The sequence below is a fragment of the Syzygium oleosum genome, unplaced genomic scaffold (assembly GCF_021117445.2).
Source record: "Syzygium oleosum isolate NSW1041296 unplaced genomic scaffold, Sole_v2.1 Sole_v2.18, whole genome shotgun sequence".
Lineage (NCBI taxonomy): Eukaryota > Viridiplantae > Streptophyta > Magnoliopsida > Myrtales > Myrtaceae > Syzygium > Syzygium oleosum.
In genome coordinates this window covers 4,439,114-4,447,400 of record NW_026607502.1, presented here as the reverse complement: position 1 = coordinate 4,447,400, position 8,287 = coordinate 4,439,114, and positions in this window count along the sequence as shown.

The following is an 8,287-nucleotide window of genomic DNA, read 5'->3' as shown; positions in this document are numbered from 1 at the left end:
AAAAGGGCAGGGGGAGAATAGCATTGCTTACAGCCTCCCCATTAATCTAATTTTCTTTCTGAAAGAAATGATTTAGGGTGCGTTTGGTACAGCATTTGGAATGCTACTTTGGAAATGCAAATGCCTTTGGGTGGAAGCCCTTTAGGAAAAATGCAAATGGCGTTTGGTAAAAACTCATTTGCAAAGCTATTTTGACCCAAGTGGTGTTTGGTTAATTTTTTTTACAAATGGGCTTTGAGGGGGTTTTTTTAAAAAAAAGGCAAAAATACCCTTCGCCGGCTCCGGCGAAGGGCTACGGCTCCGGCGGCGGGCTACGGCCGCCGGCGAGCGGATCTGGCGCCGGCGGCCGTCGCCGTCGCCGAGCGACCCCTGGCGAGGGACGCCGACCTCGGGCGACGAGGCCCGAGGTCGCGCGACCTCCAGCCGACGGCCGCCCGGGTCGCGCGACCCAGCCGACGGCCGCCTGGGTCGCGCGACCCCAGCCGACGGCCGCTGGGTCGCGCGACCCCAGCCGACGGCCGCCCTGGGTCGCGACCTCGGCGACGGTCGCCCGAGGTCGCGGACCTGCGGCCGCACTCCGGGCGGCCGCCCGACCCCGAGCGGCCGCGCCCGGGCGATCGCCTGACCCGGCGCCGGCGCCGTCGCCGGGTCGGGCGACCTCGCCGGACCTTCGCCAGCCGCGCCCTTTGCCCTCGCCGGAGTCCCTTTGGTGAAGAAGATGAACAGTAACGAGAGGGCAAAGCCGGAATATTGAAATTTGAGTGAGGGTAGTTTGGGAAGTATAAAAATGATTTTGACATTTGGTTCAAGGCTGAAAGTCCAAAGCTAGTCCGATCGAGATTGGGCTTTCAAGATTGAAAATGCTAATTTTGAGCATTTTCAATGCTCAATGCTAACCGTTTGGTTCAGCATTTTTGGGAAGGGGCTTTCGGGGCTGAAAGCCCCTTCCCAATGCTGTACCAAACGCAGCCTTAGTGCTTTTGGAACCTTTCTTTCCTTGTTTCGTTTTCCTCTTGTAATTGCACTTGAGCTGCTTTAGATCCTGCATGGGCTCAACAGATGAAGCCCATCTAGGCAAAATATTACTTATCCCTGGTTTAATTGTGCACTAAATTATGTATCATAAACAACTTTGTCTATGAATTTTGAGATTATCGTCTTATTAATCGGCTTCTCCATGTCATCAGCGGACCGTGCCTTTTGGTTTCGAGTGCGATCAATTGAGCCCACTCGGTTTATTTTTTTTGCCTTTTTAGTCTGTGGCTTATTTTTTTATGCGGCGCCGGCGCCCATTTGCCGTTACATTAGTGCCACATTTGCGAAAAAAAGTATTTGAGAAATGCCACATTAATATTTCTAGCCCCGCGTTAGGAAAATTGGATGAAAGGTTACCGGAATGACTTGATCGGGCTAAATTTCAAAACATTTAAGATTTGATTGTACATTTTTAAACTTTTAGGACTTAGTTGTACATTGAACAAAACAATTAAGACTTTTGTAGCAATTTTTTCCCGATTGTATTTTGATCTTTGATATTTATCAAAAAGAAAATAGACGAGTTCTCGAAATTTGTCCCTTGTAAAGAAGCTTTGCTATAATAATATATTTGTATATTATTATGATTTTAAGATTATCTTTCATGTATCAAGCGATCACTCTTACCCGCAAGTCAAACGCGTCAATAATAGGGACACTTGATTTCATTTGAATGTCGAAAACCGTAATCATGTATAGATTTCCTCAACAGTCGTTAGCAGTGGCACTTGAGATTTTTATAACAAGGAGAATACTAATGTGAAGCTTGTGCGGAGCATCGAGATTGTCTCTCTTTTCATGGATGCCTAACGAACAACGGATTATTGGACCCCTAGAAAAGGACCGTCGCTAATGTGTCGCGGTCATGGGGCTAAATCATTTTCAATAATTGGTCGTTTGTTGGTTGAAATCGTATCGTGTCGATGCCAATTTGCCGTGCAAAAAAACTGATTGCTCTCGTCTAGGCTTTGGTCCAATTCGTTGTTGCAAGTATTATGGGTCTCCTTTGGGTTTTCAAAGGATGAACCCAGCCCTTTTTCGAATTCAATGACAAGAAAAAAATGCCACCACGGCGAGGGCCGCCCAAACCCTCGTTGGCGACAAAGCGGCAGTGGCGCCGGCCCCCCCTTCTTGCCCTCGCCTCCCCACAATTTCTCCCTGTTTTTTTTTTTTAACTTTCTTCTTTCTTTTCGAATTTTTTTTTTCATTTTTTTTCTCAAGTGACAGTGTGGCACTTATTTGGGGCTATATCAAGTGCCACTTGTGTAAAAAAAAAAAAGAAATTAAAAAGAAACGTCGTGCGCTTTTCCATCCATGAAATATTGACGGTACTTACGGAAAGACTAATATGGAGGACCACGACAAGTTTTCAGGACTTAATTAGATGCACAAATGAAATATTTTAGGACTCAAGTGTCGGATCTACACAAATTCTAGGCCTCATGCTGTAATTATCCCTTAAAAACACGATGCAATATATACCTATCCAAAAACAAAGTTAAACGGCTAAATATAGCCCCCTAAAGGTGAGTATACAAATGGGGACATGGTGACTATTTGAGCTTGATTATCACCTTACAAGGTCTCTCCAATACAATATAAGCCATGTGTGTTAGAAGCGCCCTTAATTAAAGTGTCAGATGTCTTTGCCTGTTGATGTGTGGTTTGAGGGAACTAAGCCCCAAGTTGATCTCCTTGGCAAGCTTTTAGGATGGCGAAAAAGGTGTGAATAGATCAAATCTCATGCCTAATAGAGAGAGCATTGCTTGGCAAAATAGGTCAATATTGACGGAGATGTTTGTGCTTTAAGTAAGGGAGTTCGTAACATCGCAAGTTTTATCTCGAGAGATGGAAGCTTGCGAAGTGATTCACCAGTAACACCCACTCCCAAATAGTGCTTGAGCACACTTGGAGGCTTAGGTCATGTGCAAGAGGCCTGGTTAATTGTCCTTCTAGACGGATCCAATACTGAGAAAAAAGAAAAAAAAGAAAGACGGAGAAAAGAAAAAAGGAAAAATAAAATAAAGAATATGAAAAGTATCATTTAAAAATGTTCACATCGGCGTCAACCGTGCCACATAGGACGACCAGCATCCACGTCAACGATTTCCGACCAAAATTGACTAGATAGACCGAATTGGTACAAATACAAAAGGTTTAGGATTCAATTGGCAAAATATAAGGTTTAAGACTAAATTGACACAATTGCAATAAGTTTAGAATTTTTTTTGATAAATCTCTCCCTTCGCAACTGGTCTTAGTTTTCATCGTAATGGGTCAGTACGACAAATTTCATGTGTCATTGAACTTTGTTGGAATTTGTTGTATGGTTTTGTTTCAATATCACGATGCAAACATACATTTCCTTGCAATTCACGCACTTTGAGCTAATCCTAATCAATTTTGCATCGCGATACTGAAGTGGCGGACCCGTGACCAATTTTCTAGACATTGAGTTGTCGTATGGCCAACAAGTAGCATTTCACTGAAAATATGACAGATTTTGGTATACGTCTTCAAAAGCAGATCAAAAAGGAACAAAAACTTTCTAAAAAAGGATTAGGAGATTTTTGTGCCCAGTATGATCCATCTTTTGAATCTTTTGAAAAATCCAAATGTTCAGGAAAATGTTTTCCTAAACAAAAGGATCAAAAGAAATCTTATAAGAAACCTTATAAGAAGAAATTTGATACGAGGTTTTCTAAGAAAAAAGAAAATGAAAGTTTTGATAAAACCAAGAAACTAAGAAAGAATTTTAAACATAGTACTTGCTATAATTGTGGCAATAAAGACCATATTTCTAGATATTGTAAAATTAGCAAAAAAGTAAATGAGTTAGATTTAGACGAAAAAACTATCAATCAACTCAACCAAATAATGGCTGAGACTGACAGTAGTTCTTATGATGAATCTAGTTTTGAAAAAGGTCTTCAGGTTTGTGATTTAGAAACCTCTTCACCCTCGACTTCAGAAAGTGAAGATGAAGAAGTCACCAATTTTGAAATAAATGTTTTAACAAAAGAAGAAGAAATTCTTTTGCAAACTATTGATCAAATCACTTACTCGAAAACAAAAATAAAATATCTGAATAATTTCCAAAATCTCAAACCTACTTTCTATACTGATGCTCTTTACAATATTTCTACTATGCTCAGTAAAGGTAAGAAAATAGATTTTAAACCAATTTATGTAAGTGACCTCAATCACGAAATAAATAAATAAATAACAAGAAATTCAAAAACTCAAAATAGCCCAATTGAAAATGCAACAGGATATTTTTTATAACAAAGCAAAATCTTTAAAAGGAAAACAAAAGGAAGAAGATTTTGAAGGTGATAAAATTATTGAACTCCCTTCTACTTCTGATACAAACTTCCTTTTAATGCTTTCTGAGATAACAACCAGGAAATGGATTATCAATATTACTATAAAAGTCAATAATGAATTTATTTTAAAAACAACAGCCCCTTTTTGACACTGGAGCAGTTCTTAATTGTATAAAAGAAGGTCTTATACCAACCAAATACTTTGAAAAAACTTCCCAATCTCTCAAGTCAGCATCCGGGAATAAGCTAAACATAAGCTATAAAATTCTTGAAGCCGAAGTTGTGAAAGACCAAATTTCTTATAAAACTCCTTTTCTTCTTGTTAAAAATATCAAACAAAATGTTATTTTGGGATCGCCTTTTATTAATCTAATTCAACCATTTAAAGTTTCTGACAAAGGAATTGAAACTAAAACTTTAGGTAAAAGGATATGTTTTGATTTCATTTCAAAACCCCAAACCAGAAATTTAAATACTCTTCGAGAACATTCTATTTCTGAAATCAATTGTATTGTTCAAGATATAGAAACCCATCTTCAATTTCTTAAAAAAGATCTTGAATACAAAAAGATTGACAAAAATCTCTCTGAAACAAGTCTTCAGAAAAAGATTTCCAGTCTTGAAAAACAAATCAAAGATTCCATATGTTCAAATATTCCCAATGCTTTTTGGTCAAGAAAATGTCATATAGTTGATTTACCTTATGAACCAGAATTTTCGGAAAAAGATATTCCTACTAAAGCTAGGCCTTATCAAATGAATCACGAAGTTCTAAATTTCTATCAAAAAGAAATACAAGAACTTCTTGAGAAGAAGCTTATTAGGAAAAGCCAATCTCCTTGGAGTTGCTCAGCTTTCTATGTCAACAAAAATGCTAAACTAGAAAGAGGAGTTCCAAAATTGGTAATAAATTATAAACCTTTAAATATAGCTTTAAAATGGATAAGATACCCGATACCTAATAAGAAGGATTTGTTGAATAGACTTCATGATGCAAAAATATTTTCGAAATTTGATATGAAATCAGGCTTCTGGCAGATCCAAATTAGCGAAAAGGATAGGTACAAAACAACTTTTACTATTCCTTTTGGCCAATATGAATGAAATGTCATGCCTTTTGGATTAAAAAATGCCCCCTCTGAATTCCAAAGAATAATGAATGACATTTTTAACTCTTGTTCTGATTACATTATAGTTTACATAGATGATGTTTTGATATTTTCTACATCCATAGAGAAACATTTTAAACATATCAATCATTTTATCAATATTGTAAAAAAGGATGGTTTAGTAGTTTCACCTACTAAAATATCCCTTTTCAAAACAAAGATATGTTTCCTAGGACATTAAATTCATCTAGGAACCATCATACCCATCGAAAGATCAATAATATTTTCTGAAAAATTTTCTGATGAAATCAGAGACAAAAATCAATTACAAAGATTTCTTGGTAGTTTAAATTACATTATTGATTTCTTTCCTCGCATTAATATAATTTGCAAACCACTCCATCAAAGGCTTAAAAAAGATCCTCTGCCTTGGACTCAAATTCATACTGATATTGTGAAACAAATCAAGCATACTGTCAAGGAAATTCATTGCTTACATCTTGCTGATCTTCTTGTATATAAAATCGTTGAAACTGATGCTTCGGATATTGGTTATGGAGGAATTCTTAAGCAATCAAAAGACGATAAAGAACAAATCGTTCAATTTGTCTCCAAATATTGGAATGATTGTCAAAAACAGAATTACTCCTATATTAAGAAGGAAATTCTTGCTATTGTCCTTTCTGTTTCTAAGTTTCAAGGAGATCTTTTAAATCAAAAATTTTTGTTAAGAATTGATTGCAAATCAGCAAAAGATGTTTTGCAAAAAGATGTTCAAAATATTGCTTCTAAACAAATCTTTGCTAGATGGCAAGCGATTTTATCTGTTTTTGATTTTGATATAGAATTTATAAATGGTTCTTTTAATTCTCTTCCAGATTTTCTTACGAGAGAATTTTTACAGGGAAAATGCCTCCCAAACCTCCTAACAAACCCACCAGGAGAGACAAAGGCAAAGAAATTGCCAAAACATCTTCAGAGAAAAAACCCCCTGGCTTAACCAACATCAGAAGTTAGCTTCAAGTAACCCGACCATCATTAAATATTACCACCATTTCTGATCAGGTTAAACAAGAACCAGGTACTCCTTTTGATATTACAAAAATATCTCATGAAGAAGCCCTACAACTTCTTCAACAGGCCTTCAATAACCAATCTCAGCCTTCAATAACAATGGTAAGTCCTGATCCTTCTCCTGTGGCTACTCAAAAGGCAATGGGAAAAACAATTTCTAGTGAGGTTGTTATTCAGCCAACACAGGCAACCCCTCAAAAACCAAATTCTTTCATAAAACAATATTTCAAAATGTTTGCAATGTAGAAAATGGATTTTATGATAAAAACCCGTACCTCTTTGCAATAAATATGTTTTCTGAAAAATTTAACTATACTCCACATGATATTTACAAAACAATGGAGTTTTATAAAAAAAATCTTGACAGAAACAAAATCTGTCACTTTTAGACATTTTTCCGATAAATGCCATATTAATTACTCTACGGCTAGAATCCATAGGGTCATTCACCCTTCCTAATGGAAACCTGATCCTTTGGCCTTGAAAAAATTTGATATCAAGATAACTGAATCTTTACCTTACAGATCATCTATTTCATATTTTGACTACCAACAAGCTTGTGAAACACCTTCTGGAGAAAAAAATGCCAATAATTCTCACACATGGCTATTTTTCTTTGAAGATTTTGATATCAAACAAGTTCCATACTGGTTCATCAGATGGTGGGAACATTTTGGACCCATTGATGAAATCTTTCACCCAATAATCCAACCCAGTTATGAACTTTTCCTCAGCAGATTTACTCTCCTTCCATATGAGAAAAATTTCCTTAAACCGATGCTCTTCTTCTATCATTTCGGAATATCATGGGAATTCGGTTGGCATTTTGATTACCGCAAATCCATTGACACAAGCATTCCCATTTTAATAAGACGTTTCAAAGTTAAATGGTGGAATGGCTTTAAATTCTTTGATAGAGTTACTGAACAAATCGTTACCCAATGGCTTACTTCTAGAGGATTTACTCCACCAGCTCCTGGTGATATTACTCCATTTCTACATGATAAGGGATTTGTCTTGTCAAAACTAGCATCTGCTAAATCTCATTAGGAGTTTACTCTATTTCTACATGATAAGGGATTTGTCTTGTCAAAACTAGCATCTGCTAAATCTCATCAACAGTTAGCAGGAATGTTAAAACAAGCCCTTTCTCAAATTGAAGATTCGGGTTCTTCTCATTCTCATCATAGCGGAAATTCCAATGAATATGACTGTTATGGCATCCCAGGCATACCAACCATTCCTTGGGGGAATGTAAAGGATGATGAAGAAGAAGAAGACAAAGAAGGAGAGCCACCGGAAGATCTTTCCAGATTTTGAAAGACAAAGGCGCCGAAAGATTCCTACCCAGTCCATATTTCATAATTTGGTTTGGGACCGAAAGGAGTCTACTTGTCCTCTTTCTTTCTTTTTATAAACTTTCATAATTGCTTCTGTTCATTGTAACACTATGCACTTACTACTATTCGCTACAGTACCACCCGTGAACCCTTTTCATATAGTAGCCAGTCAACCTATATATTCAGACCCCATCCTTCAGTGAAACACACATAATTCTTCACTTAAAATTCCATATCTCTCGAAATCCCTCTCAAGTTTCCCCAGATTTCTTGAGCCCTTCTTTGAAGAATAAGAGATCATAAATCTCAAGAAACCTTTCAATCTTTCCACACCCCTTGAATAACCAGTAAGTTCAATAGCATCCGTGAACTACCTTATGTTCCAGATCTTGCTCATGATTTG